We start from the raw sequence: 26,990 nt of genomic DNA on the forward strand, positions 1-26,990 counted from the left end.
GTTGAGGACATACGAGTCTCAAATCTTTGCGTATGTTGGGGGTTCTGGAGGCAACATATTCCTTGTTGATAAATTTTACGTCAGCCCATTTATGCTGTGACTTGTAAATCAGACCACATGGAGTGGGCCTCCACCCAAACAAAGCGGTTGGAGAATACTCTCCTCCCATGTAGACAAATATATGTATATGTCTTCCTTTGGCCACAGCCTCCAAACCCACCCGTGTCTACCCTGGTCAGAAGTAACCACTGTTTTGGGGTGCCTTGGTGGCTCGGTCAGTGTAAGCGTCTGACTTTGGCTCAGGTTGTGGTCTCGTGCCTTGCGATCTTGTGGCTCGTGACCTCTCAGCTCTTGAGTTCAAGCCCCCCCTCTGTCAGCGCAGAACCTGCTTCAGGTCCTCTTTCTCCCTCTCTCTCATTCACTCTCTCTCTCTCTCTGCCCCTCCCCCATTTTCGCTCTCAAACAAGAACAATAAACATCAAAAAATTGTTGCAAACAAGAGAAGTAGCCAGTTTTTTTTTAATTAAAAAAAATTTTTTTTTTAACGTGTATTCATTTTTGAGAGACAGAGACAGAGCATGGGCGGGGAAGGGGCAGAGAGAGAGAGGGAGACACAGGATCTGAAGCAGGCTCCAGGCTTCCAGCTGTCTGCACGGAACCGGACGCGGGGCTCAAACTCACAAACTGCCAGATCATGACCTGAGCCGAAGTTGGACGCTCAACCGACGGAGCCACCCAGGCGCCCCTAAATGTTTTTTCATGTTTATTCATTTTTGAAAGACAGAGAGCACAAGCAGGGGTGGGGCGGAGAGAGAGGGGGACACAGAATCCGAAGCAGGCTCCAAGCTCCGAGCCGGCAGCACAGAGCCCAGCGCGCAGCTACAAGTCAGGAACCGCGAGATCACGAACCGCCGCCCCCTCCCACCGGTGCGCGGCCTAGCCGGGGCCGGGAGTCGGGAGCCGCGGTGGCGCCGGGGCGCGGGGCTCCGCGAGCTCGGCGGAGCGGGCGGGGAGGGGGGCGGAGGGGTCTCGGGCGGCGGGGAGCCAGGCCGCGCGCCGCGCCCGAGCCAGGCGCTCCTCTACCAGCCCGGCCCCGCGCGGCCCCCCCCCCCCCGGCGGGCTGAGCCGCTGGAAGTGACGCGCGGTGAGGGCGGGGCTCCGGCCCGGGAGCAGCCGCCGCCGCCGCCGCAGACACCGCCGCCTCAGACACCGCTCAGCCGCCGAAGCAGCCGCCGCCGCACCCGCCGCTCAGCCGCCGCAGTACCACCCGAAGCCGGCGCGGCCGCCGCCGCCGCTCAGCCGCCGCAGCCGCCGCAGTAGTAGCCGCAGCCGCCGCAGTAGCAGCCGCAGCCGGGGCGGCCGCCGCCGCCGCCGCTCAGCCGCCGCAGCCGCTGCAGTAGCAGCCGCAGCCGGCGCAGCAGCCGCAGCGGCCACAGCCGCCGCAGTAGCAGCCGCAGCCGGCGTGGCCGCCGCCGCCGCCACTGCCGCTCAGCCGCCGCAGCGGCCGCAGTAGCAGCCGCAGCCGGCGTAGCCGCCGCAGCCGCCGCAGTAGCAGCCGCAGCCGGCGTGGCCGCCGCCGCCGCTGCCGCTCAGCCGCCGCAGCCGCCGCAGTAGCAGCCGCAGCCGGCACAGCAGCCGCAGCCGCCGCAGTAGCAGCCGCAGCCGGCACAGCCGCCGCCGCAGAAGCAGCCGCAGGCGCAGCAGCAAGCCGCCGCCGCCGCCGCCGCCTCAGACACCGCTCAGCCGCCGAAGCAGCCGCCGCCGCAGTAGTAGCCGCAGCCGCCGCAGTAGCAGCCGCAGCCGGCGCGGCCGCCGCCGCCGCCGCCGCCGCTCAGCCGCCGCAGCCGCCGCAGCCGCCGCAGTAGCAGCCGCAGCCGGCGTGGCCGCCGCCGCCGCCGCTGCCGCTCAGCCGCCGCAGCCGCTGCCGCTCAGCCGCCGCCGCCGCTGCACCTCAGCCGCCGCAGCCGCCGCAGTAGCAGCCGCAGCCGGCGCAGCAGCCGCAGCCGCCGCAGCCGCCGCAGTAGCAGCCGCAGCCGGCGTGGCCGCCGCCGCCGCCGCTGCCGCTCAGCCGCCGCAGCCGCCGCAGTAGCAGCCGCAGCCGGCACAGCAGCCGCAGCCGCCGCAGTAGTAGCCGCAGCTGGCACAGCCGCCGCAGCAGCAGCAGCCGCAGGCGCAGCAGTAAGCCGCCGCCGCCGCCGCCGCCGCCGCCGCCGCCGCCGCCGCCGCTGCCGCCTCGGCCCGGAAGCGAAGTAGCCGCGCAAGGCCCGAGCCCCGCGGGCCGCCGCTGCCGCTGCCCTTGAACCGCGTGAAGCAGCTCGCCAAGCAGACCGTGGGCAGGTGAGTGAGCCGTGCCGGGCCGGCCGGGAGCGCGCGGGCCGGGGACCGGGGGTCGGGGTCGTGGCTGGGACCGAGGCGGGCCCGCTGCCCCGCGGGGCCCCGCGCTCAGGCCCGGCCGCCCGCCGGGTCCGCTGCGGGCCAGGGACGAGGGCTGCGCCACGCAGCGGCCTGTCGCCCAGCTCATGGCCGCCGCCCGAGCCCCCGGGAACAGCGGGGCGGGCCGGCCTCCCGGGACGCCCCCCCGCGCGGGTCCCCGCCGCCCATTGTCCCGGCCCCGCTGAGCATCGTCCTCTGGGGTCTGGACCCAAGCTTTCCCCGGGCCTCCCCCCGTCTCCCGGGGCTTTGCCTTGGGCGAAAACTCGGCTAACCGGTGTGCCCGAGGCCGGGCGGGCGCGGTGCTCTGGGGGGCGGCATTCTCAGCCTTTCCGGGTCGCCCGGCCGCTGCCCACCGACCGTCCACCTCCAAGTGCCTGAGGGCAGTCAATAAGTAAGGGGCGATCAGAGCCCATCGGAGCCGCTTAGTGAGACTCAGGACTCCCTTGGAGGCACTTTGGAGGGTGTGCCGTCTCCCAACCGTGGCCCCTGTGGACCGGACTGCTCAAGTTCTTGACCTGTAGACATTTGGAACCGGGAGGAAAGAATTGTGGAAACGCCTTGGGCAAATAGAAAAACAAAAAGAGGGGGGGCTTTCAAAACAGCTTTTCTCACTTTGGATTGGGGAGCAAATCCTTCTCCAGGTTTGTCTGGTATCGCTTTAATGCTTGACAGGAAACGATCGATTATGAAATGACAGAAGAGACCGGACTTTGTAGTGGTTTTGAGAGCCTCTGGAGGTTGATCATCGTGTGCTGTGTTCTCTGGGGTAAATCTTTCAAGGTCTTTCAGGGCAGTGAGCTGTCCTGTCCCCGCTGACTGTTTATTCTGAGAAGGGGTATGAAAGTGTGACTTTTACATCGCTTTTTCTTCGTCTTTGTTTTCAAGAGTTGAGTAAAAGGGGGCGTTTGGTTTGGCCACAGCACGTGGGGACGCTTCTTTTCTGTGTGTGTCTGAAAATACTTTTACTTCCCCTGGAGCTTTCTGTATTTGCCTTTTACACTTTCGTTCCCCCCCCCCCCCCAAGGTTTTGCTTAGTTTTGTTCAATTTCGTTGCTACCCCCACCCTATTATCTCCGTGTGCACTTATCCTGTTCCCAGAGTGGATCCCTGTCCCTAGAGCCTAGCAGTGCCTACTTTTCTGTCATTTGTAGGAAAATGATAGAAATAATGAGTGCCAAGAGGAAGGCAGACGGAATAGTCGTGTGGCCCAAAGCTTCAACCAGGCATCTGTGAATGAGTTACAAGATAACTCCTTAGGAGTTTTCTCCGTCCCCCCCCACCCCCACCCCCTTAGCATTCTCAGTGACATGCATTGTGAAATCAGTATTTAGTGACTCTGAAGAGACATGTGTCACATTGTCGTTCTGGTCAGTTTGTCCATCTCATGAGGAAAGGGGTGTTTGCTCTGTTTGCACAAAGTTCTGAGACTTTTCAAGCTATCAAGCCACTCAGGGTCTCTTTGGCTCCGGCTTCCTCTGTGGCAGCTTCTCTCTTCACGCTGCCGAATTACAGCCATGTGTGCCTCCTTTCGGTTGCCAGAGGCCGCCGAACCTTCTTCCCTGTTAGCCTCTACCTGGAAGTCTCCAAAGCTCCTTTCACCTCACCTGCCCTAGACCTGCCTCCTACTCATTCTTTAGGTGTCCAGGCAAAGGTCACTGCCTCTAAAAGACCTTCTGTGATGCTCCAACGTGGATTGGGAGTCCCTCTCCTGGCCACTTACGTACGTCCGCATAACACCTGTTTTTCTATAATGCAAGGCCTGTTTACTTGTTGGTATTCTCCATTAGACTGAACGCCTTGAGAGTCCTTGCCGTCTTTCTGTTTCATTGGCCAGCTCTGCTGTGGCTCCTGTCATAGGGTCGATTCTCCAGAAACATTTGTCAGTCTAGCACACATCTAGATCGTACCAGATCGCTCCGGTGGTGTGAGCCCAAGAATGGGAAAATGAAAGCTGGATAGAGTAAATGGTGATTCGTGCTAGCAGTGTAATTCTGGCCCTGACCTTTGACTCTGTTTGAAAATCTTTCTTGCCAGAAGCCAGTGGAAGCAGCAGCTGTTATAGAGCTGTTAGGGGTGTGGCCATTTCTGCTCCCAAAGCCAAAACTGTTTCCTGGGGAAGCTTTGGCTTTACTCCTGTTGATTCCCTGGATAAGTTTGTATTTTTTCTATGTCAAGAATTACGAAGGAGTCGGGAGGAAAAATGGAGGCAAGAGAGAGCCTAGAATTGTAATTGTGTGTTATTGGCGTAGGCATCAGGATTGGGATTTGGGGGATATTTGGGTCAAGAGGAAAGCTAGAAAGCAGAGAAGTTACCTCCCCCCCTTCCCCCCGCCCCCCGCCGCAGCCAGGAGTGATATTCTGTGTGTGAGTAGCTCGTCCGTTGTGTCTATTACGGATGCATAGAGTTCTGAGTGGTGTCCTGCGAGGAAGTATTCTCTTCCCGACAATGAGGACCTCGTGAGTCACCCCACAATGAGGTTCTGTGGGATGGACATGTGGGAGAATTCGTAATGGCTAGAAGAAGTGAGTTCTCATGATGCAGTTTGTGGACAATGGGTGCATGAGTCTGTTTCGGGGGATGGTTTGTGTATCACAGGCGCAAGGATGATGCAGTGGTCTCTTGAGTGGGGCACCCAAAGAAGAGAATTAGGATGCTTGATTCATCCGTTCAAGAGACCCTTCTTGAGCCCAAATTATGTGCCATTGTGGAAAGTAGAAAAGAATCCCAAGTGAATACAAACGCGGCTTCTGCCCTGAAGGGGCTCCACAGACTTGTGGAAGAGATAGGCAAGCAAAAATGCTTATACACCATGAGGTAAGTCCTTATAGAAGGATGGCTGACACACTAAGGGAAACTCTACTCTTACTGGAAGGAGAGAGGTAACACAACACAACAAAACAAACAAACAAACAAAAAAAACAGGAGAAAATATGACCAGACCCTTTCCCCTCTATCTTTCAACACTTCTTTCAAACTTCTGTTGTATTGAGTGGGTCCCTTTTTTTTTTTTATTAAAAAAATTTTTTTTTCTACATATTTATTTTTGAGAGAAAGGGTAGACAGAACATGAACGGGGTAGAGGCAGAGAGAGAGGGAAACACAGAATCCGAAGCAGGCTCCTGGCTCCGAGCTGTCAGCACAGAGCCTGACGCGGGCCTCAAACCCACGAACCGAGAGATCGTGACCGGAGCCGAAGTCTGACACTTGACCCAGTGAGCCACCCAGGTGCCCTGTAGGTAGGTCTCTTTTGATTGTCAGTGAACCCAACTCGAGGGGCGCCTGGGTGGCTCACTTGGCTGAGTATCCGGCTCTTGATTTCAGCTCAGGTCATGATCTCACAGTTCCTGGGATCAAGCTCTGTGCCAGTGGTGCGGAGCCTGCTTGGGATCTTCTCTGTCTCTGCCCCTTCCCCGCTCTCTGTCTCGATGACGAAAAAAGAAAAAAACACACGAAACCAAACCGACTGGAATTGTTATGAGCCAAGCTGCGAATTTGATTGGCTCCTATGTGAGGAAAAGAGTCCAAAAGCAATATAGTTGCAGCCAGGGCTGGATCCAGGGGTTCCACTCTTTAGGGAAGCTGTGTCACAAGGAGGAATCGCCCCCCACCCCACCCCTCCACCCCCCGGCTTCCAACATCTTCAGTTCAAGTCCCAGAGGGACAAAGAATACCTTTCACTGTGGCCAGAGCCCCAGGATTGACTGTGAAGGTATCTGATGGGGTCAGTGGCCTTTCCCTGGGCATGGAAATGGAGTCAGCCCCACCCCAGCCACAGGGGCCTAGAATGGGAGAGTGCCGAGCCCCCTCCCCCCCGCAAGGTAACCCAGCAGGAGGCAGGAAGTGTGGTCTTTTCTAGTCCTGCTAAAAGGAAAGAAAGAGCTTCTTGGAAATCCGGGACGCAGAGAATCCAGTAGCTGCGGATGGCCGTTGGCGTGGAGGGTGTGGAGGAAGGGGTGCACCGAGGTGAGGAACCTGAGCGTTTGGTCGTGAGGTCGATGAGTCCGGGAGGACAGGAATCTGGGGGCCTCATAGCAGAGTCGAGTACGCGGGTGAGGCTCTGGAAGGGAGTGTCTCTTTGGATGTGGGATTCTGCCGAGATCGAAGCTCTCCCTGGAGGCCTGAATGTTCTCCTAGATAGTAGCCTTTAGGTAAGTCAGGGTTGCACACTCCAAGCCTCAGGGGGCCGGGCTAATAAGAATGAATAAAGAAAATAAGAGCGACCTAGACCAGGTGAGGGCCGTGGGGGACCCGACGGTGCCTGTCTTACCAAAGGGCCGCGTGAGAATCTGGGCCCGCCGTCGGGCCCGGCCTTTGGAGTTGTTGAGAAAGGCCCAACTCCTTCTGGATTTTCATGAAGATTAGGTGGCATTTAATGCCAATTGAAAACAACCACCAGGACCCTGAGCGGGACTAAACAAAATACATCTGTGGCCACAGTTGGTCTGTGGGTCACCAGCGGGCAGTTGCTTGTGTAAAAGGTTGGGGAGGTGGAGATTCCTGTGGTGACTTTTTTCTCCTTTTCCTCCTGCACCCCACCCTCCGATGACTACCTTCCGAGTTCTTGGGTTTGTCGACGAGCTCGTCCTTTCCTTTACAGAAACGTTTCAGAGATCCGAGAGTAGCAATCATCACTACTTGTCTCCTGGTTTGGTTTACCAAGCGCTGTACCGAACCACCTGGCCTGGTCTCACCTGCTGGCGCTTGTTATCATTTCTGGTTTAGAGAGAAGAAAAATGACCTGCCGTTGTCTGCCCGGCCAGCGAGTGGCCGAGGCAGGACTTGGGGCCAGGGTGTGACTCCGGACCCCGTGTGTTTCCGACTGTAGACACTGGGCCGGCTGCCCGCCAGGGAAGGGTTCGTGTGGATGAAATGTCTTTGGTGCTTGCTGACTTGCTGGGCTAGATGCTTTTGAGTCAAGTCTCTCACTGCCTTCTCCACAGCAACTCCCAGAGGTGATGTGCTTTATTCCTGGTTTCATGATGAGGAAGCGAGGCCTCAGAGAGGTCATCGGGCTAGTTAAGAAGAGCGCTGCCGTTCATCAGAAACCGGGGTTCTGCTTCCAAAGCAGATAGGAGTCCTTCCTTCACGCAGGCAACTCTTTGTTTCAGAGACCCCGTGTTAGAATTCTGTGTGACGACGCTTCCACAAACTCCTGGAAGCTAGGGGTTGGATGTTGCTCTCGTCCGGGGGCTCCTGCCAGGGATGGCCCCCGGGGGGACATTTGGCAATGGCCGGAGACAAACGTTTTTGTGTTTTGTCGTGACTTGGCTCGGGCGTGGGGGTGCTCCTGGCATCTGGCGACACAGGCCGGGGATGCTGCTGACCAGCCTACACCGCCCAGGACAGCCTCGCCGCACAGAATTACCTGGTCCCAAATGTCAAGAGTGGTGAGGTTGGTTGGGAAAGCCTGGTGGAGTCCTTTGAGATTCTGGACACGTGAATCGTGACAACCAAAGGTCCGTGACGTTTGCCTGCAGGGTGAAGGTGCGTTCCGTTTGGTCTGTTTCTTACGTGTGGAAGCATTTCTGACCATCATTGGCCCGTACTGAACACTCGGGAGTTTTCACGTGGAAACCTGGGCTTCCTGCTGCTTCTCCAATGTTGCAAGACCTAGCGAAGCCTGGCATCGCGCCCTCGCGCAAGGACACGTCGTCGTAGCTGTAGCTGCAGCCGCGTAGGTGCTGTCCCGTCCGGGTGGGGCATCGACCGTCCAGTGTGCCCGGGTCCCTACCTGGCTTGTCCTGCTGTGGTACGTTCCTTGCGGACCCCTCCCTGCTCACGGATCTCTCAAGGACCTTCTCCAGGAGCAGCGGAGTCTCTGCCTCGCGAGGTAGCCCGTTGCGTTAGGGGCAACGCGAGTCAAAGGCATCTCTGCCCGTGAGTCCCAGGGGAGTCCTCCGGTGCCACGACGCCTGCGTCTCTCTTCCGCGAGACGGCCCTTTCTGTATTCGGCGTCGCAAACCGCACACCGTGTCCTCGCTCTCTCAGCGGTAACATTCTCCACCCCTCACCTATTCTACACCCTGACTTCCTCCGCCTTTTCCAGGGGAGGTGGCTGTGCTTGGTTCGCTTCGGTCTGGGTGGATCCCGTCCAGCCTCTGCATAGAGCAGAGGAGGAAAGGAATGTGTTCTCCCCGCGACTTCTGAATCCGAGCTTCCGTGGCCTGGTCATCCACTTTACCTCCTGTGAAATCAAACAGGGTTGTTTATAGGTGCGTGAAGAAAGCCCACGGTTCACTGAACCAGAATGAACCCTAAACAGATGTGGTCACGTGTGGCCTTATGGCGTTGGTTTTACACGTGAAGGCAGCATGGTATTCTAAGAGGAAATGATGTCTGTGGTCGTGGTTCCCAGTGTGTCCACGGCAGCCCCCTGCCCCTGAGATTGGACACGGGTGTATGGGATAGGGTCCCAGAGTCAGTACGCACACCACGCAGTCTTGTCGGACTGGCGATGTCTGGCCTTTATCATTCTGTTTCTGTGTCTCAAATGTAGGCAGATGCCCTCGTAATCAATCCAAGTATAGATCCACGTACGAATATCATTACGCTCCTACCTGCCGTGTGTGTCTATTTGCTTAAACGTGGATGTGAAAAGTACAGCAGGCCCACGGTCCTTTTTCCAAAACCCTAGGGGCCAGATGCGTTTTGGAATTCAGACGTTTTCAGGTTTTATTTCATTTTTTTTTAATTTCTTTTTTTTTTTTCTTTTTCTTTTGTTTTACGTTTATTGGTTTTGGAGACAGAGAGAGACTGAGCATGAACGGGGGAGGGTCAGAGAGAGGGAGACACACAACCCGAAACAGGCACAACCCGAAACAGGCTCCAGGCTCTGAGCCGTCAGCACAGGGCCCGTCGCCGGGCTCGAACTCAAGGACCGCGAGCGAGATCGTGACCCGAGCCGAAGTGGGACGCTCAACCGACCGAGCCAGCCAGGTGCCCCATAAGTAGCCACTGTTTTCAGTTATATTTCTATCCGTATAAACCCTGCTACCCTTAAAACACCTGGGATCCCAACAAATTTAAAGACGGTAAATATTTTGCTCTTTCTTCTAGATTTGGCTGATAGGTTCTGTTCAGCGCCGATTTCAATGTCCTCTCAGCCACCTTTCCCTTGACCTTGAAGGGGACATGTTTTACCTTGTTATGCACAGGGCACCCAAACCCTTCTGCTATCACATGTCATCTTTGCAGGCAGGCAGGATCTTCACTTACCGGGAGCACAGGTATGACCTCGCATGTCTGACATCCTACCGTGAGGACATTTGTCGGACACGTTTGTTGAGGACATACGAGTCTCAAATCTTTGCGTATGTTGGGGGTTCTGGAGGCAACATATTCCTTGTTGATAAATTTTACGTCAGCCCATTTATGCTGTGACTTGTAAATCAGACCACATGGAGTGGGCCTCCACCCAAACAAAGCGGTTGGAGAATACTCTCCTCCCATGTAGACAAATATATGTATATGTCTTCCTTTGGCCACAGCCTCCAAACCCACCCGTGTCTACCCTGGTCAGAAGTAACCACTGTTTTGGGGTGCCTTGGTGGCTCGGTCAGTGTAAGCGTCTGACTTTGGCTCAGGTTGTGGTCTCGTGCCTTGCGATCTTGTGGCTCGTGACCTCTCAGCTCTTGAGTTCAAGCCCCCCCTCTGTCAGCGCAGAACCTGCTTCAGGTCCTCTTTCTCCCTCTCTCTCATTCACTCTCTCTCTCTCTCTGCCCCTCCCCCATTTTCGCTCTCAAACAAGAACAATAAACATCAAAAAATTGTTGCAAACAAGAGAAGTAGCCAGTTTTTTTTTAATTAAAAAAAATTTTTTTTTTAACGTGTATTCATTTTTGAGAGACAGAGACAGAGCATGGGCGGGGAAGGGGCAGAGAGAGAGAGGGAGACACAGGATCTGAAGCAGGCTCCAGGCTTCCAGCTGTCTGCACGGAACCGGACGCGGGGCTCAAACTCACAAACTGCCAGATCATGACCTGAGCCGAAGTTGGACGCTCAACCGACGGAGCCACCCAGGCGCCCCTAAATGTTTTTTCATGTTTATTCATTTTTGAAAGACAGAGAGCACAAGCAGGGGTGGGGCGGAGAGAGAGGGGGACACAGAATCCGAAGCAGGCTCCAAGCTCCGAGCCGGCAGCACAGAGCCCAGCGCGCAGCTACAAGTCAGGAACCGCGAGATCACGAACCGCCGCCCCCTCCCACCGGTGCGCGGCCTAGCCGGGGCCGGGAGTCGGGAGCCGCGGTGGCGCCGGGGCGCGGGGCTCCGCGAGCTCGGCGGAGCGGGCGGGGAGGGGGGCGGAGGGGTCTCGGGCGGCGGGGAGCCAGGCCGCGCGCCGCGCCCGAGCCAGGCGCTCCTCTACCAGCCCGGCCCCGCGCGGCCCCCCCCCCCCCGGCGGGCTGAGCCGCTGGAAGTGACGCGCGGTGAGGGCGGGGCTCCGGCCCGGGAGCAGCCGCCGCCGCCGCCGCAGACACCGCCGCCTCAGACACCGCTCAGCCGCCGAAGCAGCCGCCGCCGCACCCGCCGCTCAGCCGCCGCAGTACCACCCGAAGCCGGCGCGGCCGCCGCCGCCGCTCAGCCGCCGCAGCCGCCGCAGTAGTAGCCGCAGCCGCCGCAGTAGCAGCCGCAGCCGGGGCGGCCGCCGCCGCCGCCGCTCAGCCGCCGCAGCCGCTGCAGTAGCAGCCGCAGCCGGCGCAGCAGCCGCAGCGGCCACAGCCGCCGCAGTAGCAGCCGCAGCCGGCGTGGCCGCCGCCGCCGCCACTGCCGCTCAGCCGCCGCAGCGGCCGCAGTAGCAGCCGCAGCCGGCGTAGCCGCCGCAGCCGCCGCAGTAGCAGCCGCAGCCGGCGTGGCCGCCGCCGCCGCTGCCGCTCAGCCGCCGCAGCCGCCGCAGTAGCAGCCGCAGCCGGCACAGCAGCCGCAGCCGCCGCAGTAGCAGCCGCAGCCGGCACAGCCGCCGCCGCAGAAGCAGCCGCAGGCGCAGCAGCAAGCCGCCGCCGCCGCCGCCGCCTCAGACACCGCTCAGCCGCCGAAGCAGCCGCCGCCGCAGTAGTAGCCGCAGCCGCCGCAGTAGCAGCCGCAGCCGGCGCGGCCGCCGCCGCCGCCGCCGCCGCTCAGCCGCCGCAGCCGCCGCAGCCGCCGCAGTAGCAGCCGCAGCCGGCGTGGCCGCCGCCGCCGCCGCTGCCGCTCAGCCGCCGCAGCCGCTGCCGCTCAGCCGCCGCCGCCGCTGCACCTCAGCCGCCGCAGCCGCCGCAGTAGCAGCCGCAGCCGGCGCAGCAGCCGCAGCCGCCGCAGCCGCCGCAGTAGCAGCCGCAGCCGGCGTGGCCGCCGCCGCCGCCGCTGCCGCTCAGCCGCCGCAGCCGCCGCAGTAGCAGCCGCAGCCGGCACAGCAGCCGCAGCCGCCGCAGTAGTAGCCGCAGCTGGCACAGCCGCCGCAGCAGCAGCAGCCGCAGGCGCAGCAGTAAGCCGCCGCCGCCGCCGCCGCCGCCGCCGCTGCCGCCTCGGCCCGGAAGCGAAGTAGCCGCGCAAGGCCCGAGCCCCGCGGGCCGCCGCTGCCGCTGCCCTTGAACCGCGTGAAGCAGCTCGCCAAGCAGACCGTGGGCAGGTGAGTGAGCCGTGCCGGGCCGGCCGGGAGCGCGCGGGCCGGGGACCGGGGGTCGGGGTCGTGGCTGGGACCGAGGCGGGCCCGCTGCCCCGCGGGGCCCCGCGCTCAGGCCCGGCCGCCCGCCGGGTCCGCTGCGGGCCAGGGACGAGGGCTGCGCCACGCAGCGGCCTGTCGCCCAGCTCATGGCCGCCGCCCGAGCCCCCGGGAACAGCGGGGCGGGCCGGCCTCCCGGGACGCCCCCCCGCGCGGGTCCCCGCCGCCCATTGTCCCGGCCCCGCTGAGCATCGTCCTCTGGGGTCTGGACCCAAGCTTTCCCCGGGCCTCCCCCCGTCTCCCGGGGCTTTGCCTTGGGCGAAAACTCGGCTAACCGGTGTGCCCGAGGCCGGGCGGGCGCGGTGCTCTGGGGGGCGGCATTCTCAGCCTTTCCGGGTCGCCCGGCCGCTGCCCACCGACCGTCCACCTCCAAGTGCCTGAGGGCAGTCAATAAGTAAGGGGCGATCAGAGCCCATCGGAGCCGCTTAGTGAGACTCAGGACTCCCTTGGAGGCACTTTGGAGGGTGTGCCGTCTCCCAACCGTGGCCCCTGTGGACCGGACTGCTCAAGTTCTTGACCTGTAGACATTTGGAACCGGGAGGAAAGAATTGTGGAAACGCCTTGGGCAAATAGAAAAACAAAAAGAGGGGGGGCTTTCAAAACAGCTTTTCTCACTTTGGATTGGGGAGCAAATCCTTCTCCAGGTTTGTCTGGTATCGCTTTAATGCTTGACAGGAAACGATCGATTATGAAATGACAGAAGAGACCGGACTTTGTAGTGGTTTTGAGAGCCTCTGGAGGTTGATCATCGTGTGCTGTGTTCTCTGGGGTAAATCTTTCAAGGTCTTTCAGGGCAGTGAGCTGTCCTGTCCCCGCTGACTGTTTATTCTGAGAAGGGGTATGAAAGTGTGACTTTTACATCGCTTTTTCTTCGTCTTTGTTTTCAAGAGTTGAGTAAAAGGGGGCGTTTGGTTTGGCCACAGCACGTGGGGACGCTTCTTTTCTGTGTGTGTCTGAAAATACTTTTACTTCCCCTGGAGCTTTCTGTATTTGCCTTTTACACTTTCGTTCCCCCCCCCCCCCCCAAGGTTTTGCTTAGTTTTGTTCAATTTCGTTGCTACCCCCACCCTATTATCTCCGTGTGCACTTATCCTGTTCCCAGAGTGGATCCCTGTCCCTAGAGCCTAGCAGTGCCTACTTTTCTGTCATTTGTAGGAAAATGATAGAAATAATGAGTGCCAAGAGGAAGGCAGACGGAATAGTCGTGTGGCCCAAAGCTTCAACCAGGCATCTGTGAATGAGTTACAAGATAACTCCTTAGGAGTTTTCTCCGTCCCCCCCCACCCCCACCCCCTTAGCATTCTCAGTGACATGCATTGTGAAATCAGTATTTAGTGACTCTGAAGAGACATGTGTCACATTGTCGTTCTGGTCAGTTTGTCCATCTCATGAGGAAAGGGGTGTTTGCTCTGTTTGCACAAAGTTCTGAGACTTTTCAAGCTATCAAGCCACTCAGGGTCTCTTTGGCTCCGGCTTCCTCTGTGGCAGCTTCTCTCTTCACGCTGCCGAATTACAGCCATGTGTGCCTCCTTTCGGTTGCCAGAGGCCGCCGAACCTTCTTCCCTGTTAGCCTCTACCTGGAAGTCTCCAAAGCTCCTTTCACCTCACCTGCCCTAGACCTGCCTCCTACTCATTCTTTAGGTGTCCAGGCAAAGGTCACTGCCTCTAAAAGACCTTCTGTGATGCTCCAACGTGGATTGGGAGTCCCTCTCCTGGCCACTTACGTACGTCCGCATAACACCTGTTTTTCTATAATGCAAGGCCTGTTTACTTGTTGGTATTCTCCATTAGACTGAACGCCTTGAGAGTCCTTGCCGTCTTTCTGTTTCATTGGCCAGCTCTGCTGTGGCTCCTGTCATAGGGTCGATTCTCCAGAAACATTTGTCAGTCTAGCACACATCTAGATCGTACCAGATCGCTCCGGTGGTGTGAGCCCAAGAATGGGAAAATGAAAGCTGGATAGAGTAAATGGTGATTCGTGCTAGCAGTGTAATTCTGGCCCTGACCTTTGACTCTGTTTGAAAATCTTTCTTGCCAGAAGCCAGTGGAAGCAGCAGCTGTTATAGAGCTGTTAGGGGTGTGGCCATTTCTGCTCCCAAAGCCAAAACTGTTTCCTGGGGAAGCTTTGGCTTTACTCCTGTTGATTCCCTGGATAAGTTTGTATTTTTTCTATGTCAAGAATTACGAAGGAGTCGGGAGGAAAAATGGAGGCAAGAGAGAGCCTAGAATTGTAATTGTGTGTTATTGGCGTAGGCATCAGGATTGGGATTTGGGGGATATTTGGGTCAAGAGGAAAGCTAGAAAGCAGAGAAGTTACCTCCCCCCCTTCCCCCCGCCCCCCGCCGCAGCCAGGAGTGATATTCTGTGTGTGAGTAGCTCGTCCGTTGTGTCTATTACGGATGCATAGAGTTCTGAGTGGTGTCCTGCGAGGAAGTATTCTCTTCCCGACAATGAGGACCTCGTGAGTCACCCCACAATGAGGTTCTGTGGGATGGACATGTGGGAGAATTCGTAATGGCTAGAAGAAGTGAGTTCTCATGATGCAGTTTGTGGACAATGGGTGCATGAGTCTGTTTCGGGGGATGGTTTGTGTATCACAGGCGCAAGGATGATGCAGTGGTCTCTTGAGTGGGGCACCCAAAGAAGAGAATTAGGATGCTTGATTCATCCGTTCAAGAGACCCTTCTTGAGCCCAAATTATGTGCCATTGTGGAAAGTAGAAAAGAATCCCAAGTGAATACAAACGCGGCTTCTGCCCTGAAGGGGCTCCACAGACTTGTGGAAGAGATAGGCAAGCAAAAATGCTTATACACCATGAGGTAAGTCCTTATAGAAGGATGGCTGACACACTAAGGGAAACTCTACTCTTACTGGAAGGAGAGAGGTAACACAACACAACAAAACAAACAAACAAACAAAAAAAACAGGAGAAAATATGACCAGACCCTTTCCCCTCTATCTTTCAACACTTCTTTCAAACTTCTGTTGTATTGAGTGGGTCCCTTTTTTTTTTTTATTAAAAAAATTTTTTTTTCTACATATTTATTTTTGAGAGAAAGGGTAGACAGAACATGAACGGGGTAGAGGCAGAGAGAGAGGGAAACACAGAATCCGAAGCAGGCTCCTGGCTCCGAGCTGTCAGCACAGAGCCTGACGCGGGCCTCAAACCCACGAACCGAGAGATCGTGACCGGAGCCGAAGTCTGACACTTGACCCAGTGAGCCACCCAGGTGCCCTGTAGGTAGGTCTCTTTTGATTGTCAGTGAACCCAACTCGAGGGGCGCCTGGGTGGCTCACTTGGCTGAGTATCCGGCTCTTGATTTCAGCTCAGGTCATGATCTCACAGTTCCTGGGATCAAGCTCTGTGCCAGTGGTGCGGAGCCTGCTTGGGATCTTCTCTGTCTCTGCCCCTTCCCCGCTCTCTGTCTCGATGACGAAAAAAGAAAAAAACACACGAAACCAAACCGACTGGAATTGTTATGAGCCAAGCTGCGAATTTGATTGGCTCCTATGTGAGGAAAAGAGTCCAAAAGCAATATAGTTGCAGCCAGGGCTGGATCCAGGGGTTCCACTCTTTAGGGAAGCTGTGTCACAAGGAGGAATCGCCCCCCACCCCACCCCTCCACCCCCCGGCTTCCAACATCTTCAGTTCAAGTCCCAGAGGGACAAAGAATACCTTTCACTGTGGCCAGAGCCCCAGGATTGACTGTGAAGGTATCTGATGGGGTCAGTGGCCTTTCCCTGGGCATGGAAATGGAGTCAGCCCCACCCCAGCCACAGGGGCCTAGAATGGGAGAGTGCCGAGCCCCCTCCCCCCCGCAAGGTAACCCAGCAGGAGGCAGGAAGTGTGGTCTTTTCTAGTCCTGCTAAAAGGAAAGAAAGAGCTTCTTGGAAATCCGGGACGCAGAGAATCCAGTAGCTGCGGATGGCCGTTGGCGTGGAGGGTGTGGAGGAAGGGGTGCACCGAGGTGAGGAACCTGAGCGTTTGGTCGTGAGGTCGATGAGTCCGGGAGGACAGGAATCTGGGGGCCTCATAGCAGAGTCGAGTACGCGGGTGAGGCTCTGGAAGGGAGTGTCTCTTTGGATGTGGGATTCTGCCGAGATCGAAGCTCTCCCTGGAGGCCTGAATGTTCTCCTAGATAGTAGCCTTTAGGTAAGTCAGGGTTGCACACTCCAAGCCTCAGGGGGCCGGGCTAATAAGAATGAATAAAGAAAATAAGAGCGACCTAGACCAGGTGAGGGCCGTGGGGGACCCGACGGTGCCTGTCTTACCAAAGGGCCGCGTGAGAATCTGGGCCCGCCGTCGGGCCCGACCTTTGGAGTTGTTGAGAAAGGCCCAACTCCTTCTGGATTTTCATGAAGATTAGGTGGCATTTAATGCCAATTGAAAACAACCACCAGGACCCTGAGCGGGACTAAACAAAATACATCTGTGGCCACAGTTGGTCTGTGGGTCACCAGCGGGCAGTTGCTTGTGTAAAAGGTTGGGGAGGTGGAGATTCCTGTGGTGACTTTTTTCTCCTTTTCCTCCTGCACCCCACCCTCCGATGACTACCTTCCGAGTTCTTGGGTTTGTCGACGAGCTCGTCCTTTCCTTTACAGAAACGTTTCAGAGATCCGAGAGTAGCAATCATCACTACTTGTCTCCTGGTTTGGTTTACCAAGCGCTGTACCGAACCACCTGGCCTGGTCTCACCTGCTGGCGCTTGTTATCATTTCTGGTTTAGAGAGAAGAAAAATGACCTGCCGTTGTCTGCCCGGCCAGCGAGTGGCCGAGGCAGGACTTGGGGCCAGGGTGTGACTCCGGACCCCGTGTGTTTCCGACTGTAGACATTGGGCCGGCTGCCCGCCAGGGAAGGGTTCGTGTGGATGAAATGTCTTTGGTGCTTGCTGACTTGCTGGGCTAGATGCTTTTGAGTCAAGTCTCTCACTGCCTTCTCCACAGCAACTCCCAGAGGTGATGTGCTTTATTCCTGGTTTCATGATGAGGAAGCGAGGCCTCAGAGAGGTCATCGGGCTAGTTAAGAAGAGCGCTGCCGTTCATCAGAAACCGGGGTTCTGCTTCCAAAGCAGATAGGAGTCCTTCCTTCACGCAGGCAACTCTTTGTTTCAGAGACCCCGTGTTAGAATTCTGTGTGACGACGCTTCCACAGAATCCTGGAAGCTAGGGGTTGGATGTTGCTCTCGTCCGGGGGCTCCTGCCAGGGATGGCCCCCGGGGGGACATTTGGCAATGGCCGGAGACAAACGTTTTTGTGTTTTGTCGTGACTTGGCTCGGGCGTGGGGGTGCTCCTGGCATCTGGCGACACAGGCCGGGGATGCTGCTGACCAGCCTACACCGCCCAGGACAGCCTCGCCGCACAGAATTATCTGGTCCCAAATGTCAAGAGTGGTGAGGTTGGTTGGGAAAGCCTGGTGGAGTCCTTTGAGATTCTGGACACGTGAATCGTGACAACCAAAGGTCCGTGACGTTTGCCTGCAGGGTGAAGGTGCGTTCCGTTTGGTCTGTTTCTTACGTGTGGAAGCATTTCTGACCATCATTGGCCCGTACTGAACACTCGGGAGTTTTCACGTGGAAACCTGGGCTTCCTGCTGCTTCTCCAATGTTGCAAGACCTAGCGAAGCCTGGCATCGCGCCCTCGCGCAAGGACACGTCGTCGTAGCTGTAGCTGCAGCCGCGTAGGTGCTGTCCCGTCCGGGTGGGGCATCGACCGTCCAGTGTGCCCGGGTCCCTACCTGGCTTGTCCTGCTGTGGTACGTTCCTTGCGGACCCCTCCCTGCTCACGGATCTCTCAAGGACCTTCTCCAGGAGCAGCGGAGTCTCTGCCTCGCGAGGTAGCCCGTTGCGTTAGGGGCAACGCGAGTCAAAGGCATCTCTGCCCGTGAGTCCCAGGGGAGTCCTCCGGTGCCACGACGCCTGCGTCTCTCTTCCGCGAGACGGCCCTTTCTGTATTCGGCGTCGCAAACCGCACACCGTGTCCTCGCTCTCTCAGCGGTAACATTCTCCACCCCTCACCTATTCTACACCCTGACTTCCTCCGCCTTTTCCAGGGGAGGTGGCTGTGCTTGGTTCGCTTCGGTCTGGGTGGATCCCGTCCAGCCTCTGCATAGAGCAGAGGAGGAAAGGAATGTGTTCTCCCCGCGACTTCTGAATCCGAGCTTCCGTGGCCTGGTCATCCACTTTACCTCCTGTGAAATCAAACAGGGTTGTTTATAGGTGCGTGAAGAAAGCCCACGGTTCACTGAACCAGAATGAACCCTAAACAGATGTGGTCACGTGTGGCCTTATGGCGTTGGTTTTACACGTGAAGGCAGCATGGTATTCTAAGAGGAAATGATGTCTGTGGTCGTGGTTCCCAGTGTGTCCACGGCAGCCCCCTGCCCCTGAGATTGGACACGGGTGTATGGGATAGGGTCCCAGAGTCAGTACGCACACCACGCAGTCTTGTCGGACTGGCGATGTCTGGCCTTTATCATTCTGTTTCTGTGTCTCAAATGTAGGCAGATGCCCTCGTAATCAATCCAAGTATAGATCCACGTACGAATATCATTACGCTCCTACCTGCCGTGTGTGTCTATTTGCTTAAACGTGGATGTGAAAAGTACAGCAGGCCCACGGTCCTTTTTCCAAAACCCTAGGGGCCAGATGCGTTTTGGAATTCAGACGTTTTCAGGTTTTATTTCATTTTTTTTTAATTTCTTTTTTTTTTTTCTTTTTCTTTTGTTTTACGTTTATTGGTTTTGGAGACAGAGAGAGACTGAGCATGAACGGGGGAGGGTCAGAGAGAGGGAGACACACAACCCGAAACAGGCTCCAGGCTCTGAGCCGTCAGCACAGGGCCCGTCGCCGGGCTCGAACTCAAGGACCGCGAGCGAGATCGTGACCCGAGCCGAAGTGGGACGCTCAACCGACCGAGCCAGCCAGGTGCCCCATAAGTAGCCACTGTTTTCAGTTATATTTCTATCCGTATAAACCCTGCTACCCTTAAAACACCTGGGATCCCAACAAATTTAAAGACGGTAAATATTTTGCTCTTTCTTCTAGATTTGGCTGATAGGTTCTGTTCAGCGCCGATTTCAATGTCCTCTCAGCCACCTTTCCCTTGACCTTGAAGGGGACATGTTTTACCTTGTTATGCACAGGGCACCCAAACCCTTCTGCTATCACATGTCATCTTTGCAGGCAGGCAGGATCTTCACTTACCGGGAGCACAGGTATGACCTCGCATGTCTGACATCCTACCGTGAGGACATTTGTCGGACACGTTTGTTGAGGACATACGAGTCTCAAATCTTTGCGTATGTTGGGGGTTCTGGAGGCAACATATTCCTTGTTGATAAATTTTACGTCAGCCCATTTATGCTGTGACTTGTAAATCAGACCACATGGAGTGGGCCTCCACCCAAACAAAGCGGTTGGAGAATACTCTCCTCCCATGTAGACAAATATATGTATATGTCTTCCTTTGGCCACAGCCTCCAAACCCACCCGTGTCTACCCTGGTCAGAAGTAACCACTGTTTTGGGGTGCCTTGGTGGCTCGGTCAGTGTAAGCGTCTGACTTTGGCTCAGGTTGTGGTCTCGTGCCTTGCGATCTTGTGGCTCGTGACCTCTCAGCTCTTGAGTTCAAGCCCCCCCTCTGTCAGCGCAGAACCTGCTTCAGGTCCTCTTTCTCCCTCTCTCTCATTCACTCTCTCTCTCTCTCTGCCCCTCCCCCATTTTCGCTCTCAAACAAGAACAATAAACATCAAAAAATTGTTGCAAACAAGAGAAGTAGCCAGTTTTTTTTTAATTAAAAAAAATTTTTTTTTTAACGTGTATTCATTTTTGAGAGACAGAGACAGAGCATGGGCGGGGAAGGGGCAGAGAGAGAGAGGGAGACACAGGATCTGAAGCAGGCTCCAGGCTTCCAGCTGTCTGCACGGAACCGGACGCGGGGCTCAAACTCACAAACTGCCAGATCATGACCTGAGCCGAAGTTGGACGCTCAACCGACGGAGCCACCCAGGCGCCCCTAAATGTTTTTTCATGTTTATTCATTTTTGAAAGACAGAGAGCACAAGCAGGGGTGGGGCGGAGAGAGAGGGGGACACAGAATCCGAAGCAGGCTCCAAGCTCCGAGCCGGCAGCACAGAGCCCAGCGCGCAGCTACAAGTCAGGAACCGCGAGATCACGAACCGCCGCCCCCTCCCACCGGTGCGCGGCCTAGCCGGGGCCGGGAGTCGGGAGCCGCGGTGGCGCCGGGGCGCGGGGCTCCGCGAGCTCGGCGGAGCGGGCGGGGAGGGGGGCGGAGGGGTCTCGGGCGGCGGGGAGCCAGGCCGCGCGCCGCGCCCGAGCCAGGCGCTCCTCTACCAGCCCGGCCCCGCGCGGCCCCCCCCCCCCGGCGGGCTGAGCCGCTGGAAGTGACGCGCGGTGAGGGCGGGGCTCCGGCCCGGGAGCAGCCGCCGCCGCCGCCGCAGACACCGCCGCCTCAGACACCGCTCAGCCGCCGAAGCAGCCGCCGCCGCACCCGCCGCTCAGCCGCCGCAGTACCACCCGAAGCCGGCGCGGCCGCCGCCGCCGCTCAGCCGCCGCAGCCGCCGCAGTAGTAGCCGCAGCCGCCGCAGTAGCAGCCGCAGCCGGGGCGGCCGCCGCCGCCGCCGCTCAGCCGCCGCAGCCGCTGCAGTAGCAGCCGCAGCCGGCGCAGCAGCCGCAGCGGCCACAGCCGCCGCAGTAGCAGCCGCAGCCGGCGTGGCCGCCGCCGCCGCCACTGCCGCTCAGCCGCCGCAGCGGCCGCAGTAGCAGCCGCAGCCGGCGTAGCCGCCGCAGCCGCCGCAGTAGCAGCCGCAGCCGGCGTGGCCGCCGCCGCCGCTGCCGCTCAGCCGCCGCAGCCGCCGCAGTAGCAGCCGCAGCCGGCACAGCAGCCGCAGCCGCCGCAGTAGCAGCCGCAGCCGGCACAGCCGCCGCCGCAGAAGCAGCCGCAGGCGCAGCAGCAAGCCGCCGCCGCCGCCGCCGCCTCAGACACCGCTCAGCCGCCGAAGCAGCCGCCGCCGCAGTAGTAGCCGCAGCCGCCGCAGTAGCAGCCGCAGCCGGCGCGGCCGCCGCCGCCGCCGCCGCCGCTCAGCCGCCGCAGCCGCCGCAGCCGCCGCAGTAGCAGCCGCAGCCGGCGTGGCCGCCGCCGCCGCCGCTGCCGCTCAGCCGCCGCAGCCGCTGCCGCTCAGCCGCCGCCGCCGCTGCACCTCAGCCGCCGCAGCCGCCGCAGTAGCAGCCGCAGCCGGCGCAGCAGCCGCAGCCGCCGCAGCCGCCGCAGTAGCAGCCGCAGCCGGCGTGGCCGCCGCCGCCGCCGCTGCCGCTCAGCCGCCGCAGCCGCCGCAGTAGCAGCCGCAGCCGGCACAGCAGCCGCAGCCGCCGCAGTAGTAGCCGCAGCTGGCACAGCCGCCGCAGCAGCAGCAGCCGCAGGCGCAGCAGTAAGCCGCCGCCGCCGCCGCCGCCGCCGCCGCCGCCGCCGCTGCCGCCTCGGCCCGGAAGCGAAGTAGCCGCGCAAGGCCCGAGCCCCGCGGGCCGCCGCTGCCGCTGCCCTTGAACCGCGTGAAGCAGCTCGCCAAGCAGACCGTGGGCAGGTGAGTGAGCCGTGCCGGGCCGGCCGGGAGCGCGCGGGCCGGGGACCGGGGGTCGGGGTCGTGGCTGGGACCGAGGCGGGCCCGCTGCCCCGCGGGGCCCCGCGCTCAGGCCCGGCCGCCCGCCGGGTCCGCTGCGGGCCAGGGACGAGGGCTGCGCCACGCAGCGGCCTGTCGCCCAGCTCATGGCCGCCGCCCGAGCCCCCGGGAACAGCGGGGCGGGCCGGCCTCCCGGGACGCCCCCCCGCGCGGGTCCCCGCCGCCCATTGTCCCGGCCCCGCTGAGCATCGTCCTCTGGGGTCTGGACCCAAGCTTTCCCCGGGCCTCCCCCCGTCTCCCGGGGCTTTGCCTTGGGCGAAAACTCGGCTAACCGGTGTGCCCGAGGCCGGGCGGGCGCGGTGCTCTGGGGGGCGGCATTCTCAGCCTTTCCGGGTCGCCCGGCCGCTGCCCACCGACCGTCCACCTCCAAGTGCCTGAGGGCAGTCAATAAGTAAGGGGCGATCAGAGCCCATCGGAGCCGCTTAGTGAGACTCAGGACTCCCTTGGAGGCACTTTGGAGGGTGTGCCGTCTCCCAACCGTGGCCCCTGTGGACCGGACTGCTCAAGTTCTTGACCTGTAGACATTTGGAACCGGGAGGAAAGAATTGTGGAAACGCCTTGGGCAAATAGAAAAACAAAAAGAGGGGGGGCTTTCAAAACAGCTTTTCTCACTTTGGATTGGGGAGCAAATCCTTCTCCAGGTTTGTCTGGTATCGCTTTAATGCTTGACAGGAAACGATCGATTATGAAATGACAGAAGAGACCGGACTTTGTAGTGGTTTTGAGAGCCTCTGGAGGTTGATCATCGTGTGCTGTGTTCTCTGGGGTAAATCTTTCAAGGTCTTTCAGGGCAGTGAGCTGTCCTGTCCCCGCTGACTGTTTATTCTGAGAAGGGGTATGAAAGTGTGACTTTTACATCGCTTTTTCTTCGTCTTTGTTTTCAAGAGTTGAGTAAAAGGGGGCGTTTGGTTTGGCCACAGCACGTGGGGACGCTTCTTTTCTGTGTGTGTCTGAAAATACTTTTACTTCCCCTGGAGCTTTCTGTATTTGCCTTTTACACTTTCGTTCCCCCCCCCCCCCCCCAAGGTTTTGCTTAGTTTTGTTCAATTTCGTTGCTACCCCCACCCTATTATCTCCGTGTGCACTTATCCTGTTCCCAGAGTGGATCCCTGTCCCTAGAGCCTAGCAGTGCCTACTTTTCTGTCATTTGTAGGAAAATGATAGAAATAATGAGTGCCAAGAGGAAGGCAGACGGAATAGTCATGTGGCCCAAAGCTTCAACCAGGCATCTGTGAATGAGTTACAAGATAACTCCTTAGGAGTTTTCTCCGTCCCCCCCCACCCCCACCCCCTTAGCATTCTCAGTGACATGCATTGTGAAATCAGTATTTAGTGACTCTGAAGAGACATGTGTCACATTGTCGTTCTGGTCAGTTTGTCCATCTCATGAGGAAAGGGGTGTTTGCTCTGTTTGCACAAAGTTCTGAGACTTTTCAAGCTATCAAGCCACTCAGGGTCTCTTTGGCTCCGGCTTCCTCTGTGGCAGCTTCTCTCTTCACGCTGCCGAATTACAGCCATGTGTGCCTCCTTTCGGTTGCCAGAGGCCGCCGAACCTTCTTCCCTGTTAGCCTCTACCTGGAAGTCTCCAAAGCTCCTTTCACCTCACCTGCCCTAGACCTGCCTCCTACTCATTCTTTAGGTGTCCAGGCAAAGGTCACTGCCTCTAAAAGACCTTCTGTGATGCTCCAACGTGGATTGGGAGTCCCTCTCCTGGCCACTTACGTACGTCCGCATAACACCTGTTTTTCTATAATGCAAGGCCTGTTTACTTGTTGGTATTCTCCATTAGACTGAACGCCTTGAGAGTCCTTGCCGTCTTTCTGTTTCATTGGCCAGCTCTGCTGTGGCTCCTGTCATAGGGTCGATTCTCCAGAAACATTTGTCAGTCTAGCACACATCTAGATCGTACCAGATCGCTCCGGTGGTGTGAGCCCAAGAATGGGAAAATGAAAGCTGGATAGAGTAAATGGTGATTCGTGCTAGCAGTGTAATTCTGGCCCTGACCTTTGACTCTGTTTGAAAATCTTTCTTGCCAGAAGCCAGTGGAAGCAGCAGCTGTTATAGAGCTGTTAGGGGTGTGGCCATTTCTGCTCCCAAAGCCAAAACTGTTTCCTGGGGAAGCTTTGGCTTTACTCCTGTTGATTCCCTGGATAAGTTTGTATTTTTTCTATGTCAAGAATTACGAAGGAGTCGGGAGGAAAAATGGAGGCAAGAGAGAGCCTAGAATTGTAATTGTGTGTTATTGGCGTAGGCATCAGGATTGGGATTTGGGGGATATTTGGGTCAAGAGGAAAGCTAGAAAGCAGAGAAGTTACCTCCCCCCCTTCCCCCCGCCCCCCGCCGCAGCCAGGAGTGATATTCTGTGTGTGAGTAGCTCGTCCGTTGTGTCTATTACGGATGCATAGAGTTCTGAGTGGTGTCCTGCGAGGAAGTATTCTCTTCCCGACAATGAGGACCTCGTGAGTCACCCCACAATGAGGTTCTGTGGGATGGACATGTGGGAGAATTCGTAATGGCTAGAAGAAGTGAGTTCTCATGATGCAGTTTGTGGACAATGGGTGCATGAGTCTGTTTCGGGGGATGGTTTGTGTATCACAGGCGCAAGGATGATGCAGTGGTCTCTTGAGTGGGGCACCCAAAGAAGAGAATTAGGATGCTTGATTCATCCGTTCAAGAGACCCTTCTTGAGCCCAAATTATGTGCCATTGTGGAAAGTAGAAAAGAATCCCAAGTGAATACAAACGCGGCTTCTGCCCTGAAGGGGCTCCACAGACTTGTGGAAGAGATAGGCAAGCAAAAATGCTTATACACCATGAGGTAAGTCCTTATAGAAGGATGGCTGACACACTAAGGGAAACTCTACTCTTACTGGAAGGAGAGAGGTAACACAACACAACAAAACAAACAAACAAACAAAAAAAACAGGAGAAAATATGACCAGACCCTTTCCCCTCTATCTTTCAACACTTCTTTCAAACTTCTGTTGTATTGAGTGGGTCCCTTTTTTTTTTTTATTAAAAAAATTTTTTTTTCTACATATTTATTTTTGAGAGAAAGGGTAGACAGAACATGAACGGGGTAGAGGCAGAGAGAGAGGGAAACACAGAATCCGAAGCAGGCTCCTGGCTCCGAGCTGTCAGCACAGAGCCTGACGCGGGCCTCAAACCCACGAACCGAGAGATCGTGACCGGAGCCGAAGTCTGACACTTGACCCAGTGAGCCACCCAGGTGCCCTGTAGGTAGGTCTCTTTTGATTGTCAGTGAACCCAACTCGAGGGGCGCCTGGGTGGCTCACTTGGCTGAGTATCCGGCTCTTGATTTCAGCTCAGGTCATGATCTCACAGTTCCTGGGATCAAGCTCTGTGCCAGTGGTGCGGAGCCTGCTTGGGATCTTCTCTGTCTCTGCCCCTTCCCCGCTCTCTGTCTCGATGACGAAAAAAGAAAAAAACACACGAAACCAAACCGACTGGAATTGTTATGAGCCAAGCTGCGAATTTGATTGGCTCCTATGTGAGGAAAAGAGTCCAAAAGCAATATAGTTGCAGCCAGGGCTGGATCCAGGGGTTCCACTCTTTAGGGAAGCTGTGTCACAAGGAGGAATCGCCCCCCACCCCACCCCTCCACCCCCCGGCTTCCAACATCTTCAGTTCAAGTCCCAGAGGGACAAAGAATACCTTTCACTGTGGCCAGAGCCCCAGGATTGACTGTGAAGGTATCTGATGGGGTCAGTGGCCTTTCCCTGGGCATGGAAATGGAGTCAGCCCCACCCCAGCCACAGGGGCCTAGAATGGGAGAGTGCCGAGCCCCCTCCCCCCCGCAAGGTAACCCAGCAGGAGGCAGGAAGTGTGGTCTTTTCTAGTCCTGCTAAAAGGAAAGAAAGAGCTTCTTGGAAATCCGGGACGCAGAGAATCCAGTAGCTGCGGATGGCCGTTGGCGTGGAGGGTGTGGAGGAAGGGGTGCACCGAGGTGAGGAACCTGAGCGTTTGGTCGTGAGGTCGATGAGTCCGGGAGGACAGGAATCTGGGGGCCTCATAGCAGAGTCGAGTACGCGGGTGAGGCTCTGGAAGGGAGTGTCTCTTTGGATGTGGGATTCTGCCGAGATCGAAGCTCTCCCTGGAGGCCTGAATGTTCTCCTAGATAGTAGCCTTTAGGTAAGTCAGGGTTGCACACTCCAAGCCTCAGGGGGCCGGGCTAATAAGAATGAATAAAGAAAATAAGAGCGACCTAGACCAGGTGAGGGCCGTGGGGGACCCGACGGTGCCTGTCTTACCAAAGGGCCGCGTGAGAATCTGGGCCCGCCGTCGGGCCCGACCTTTGGAGTTGTTGAGAAAGGCCCAACTCCTTCTGGATTTTCATGAAGATTAGGTGGCATTTAATGCCAATTGAAAACAACCACCAGGACCCTGAGCGGGACTAAACAAAATACATCTGTGGCCACAGTTGGTCTGTGGGTCACCAGCGGGCAGTTGCTTGTGTAAAAGGTTGGGGAGGTGGAGATTCCTGTGGTGACTTTTTTCTCCTTTTCCTCCTGCACCCCACCCTCCGATGACTACCTTCCGAGTTCTTGGGTTTGTCGACGAGCTCGTCCTTTCCTTTACAGAAACGTTTCAGAGATCCGAGAGTAGCAATCATCACTACTTGTCTCCTGGTTTGGTTTACCAAGCGCTGTACCGAACCACCTGGCCTGGTCTCACCTGCTGGCGCTTGTTATCATTTCTGGTTTAGAGAGAAGAAAAATGACCTGCCGTTGTCTGCCCGGCCAGCGAGTGGCCGAGGCAGGACTTGGGGCCAGGGTGTGACTCCGGACCCCGTGTGTTTCCGACTGTAGACACTGGGCCGGCTGCCCGCCAGGGAAGGGTTCGTGTGGATGAAATGTCTTTGGTGCTTGCTGACTTGCTGGGCTAGATGCTTTTGAGTCAAGTCTCTCACTGCCTTCTCCACAGCAACTCCCAGAGGTGATGTGCTTTATTCCTGGTTTCATGATGAGGAAGCGAGGCCTCAGAGAGGTCATCGGGCTAGTTAAGAAGAGCGCTGCCGTTCATCAGAAACCGGGGTTCTGCTTCCAAAGCAGATAGGAGTCCTTCCTTCACGCAGGCAACTCTTTGTTTCAGAGACCCCGTGTTAGAATTCTGTGTGACGACGCTTCCACAAACTCCTGGAAGCTAG

This window comes from Neofelis nebulosa, chromosome 18, assembly GCF_028018385.1.
Source record: "Neofelis nebulosa isolate mNeoNeb1 chromosome 18, mNeoNeb1.pri, whole genome shotgun sequence".
Classification (NCBI taxonomy): domain Eukaryota; kingdom Metazoa; phylum Chordata; class Mammalia; order Carnivora; family Felidae; genus Neofelis; species Neofelis nebulosa.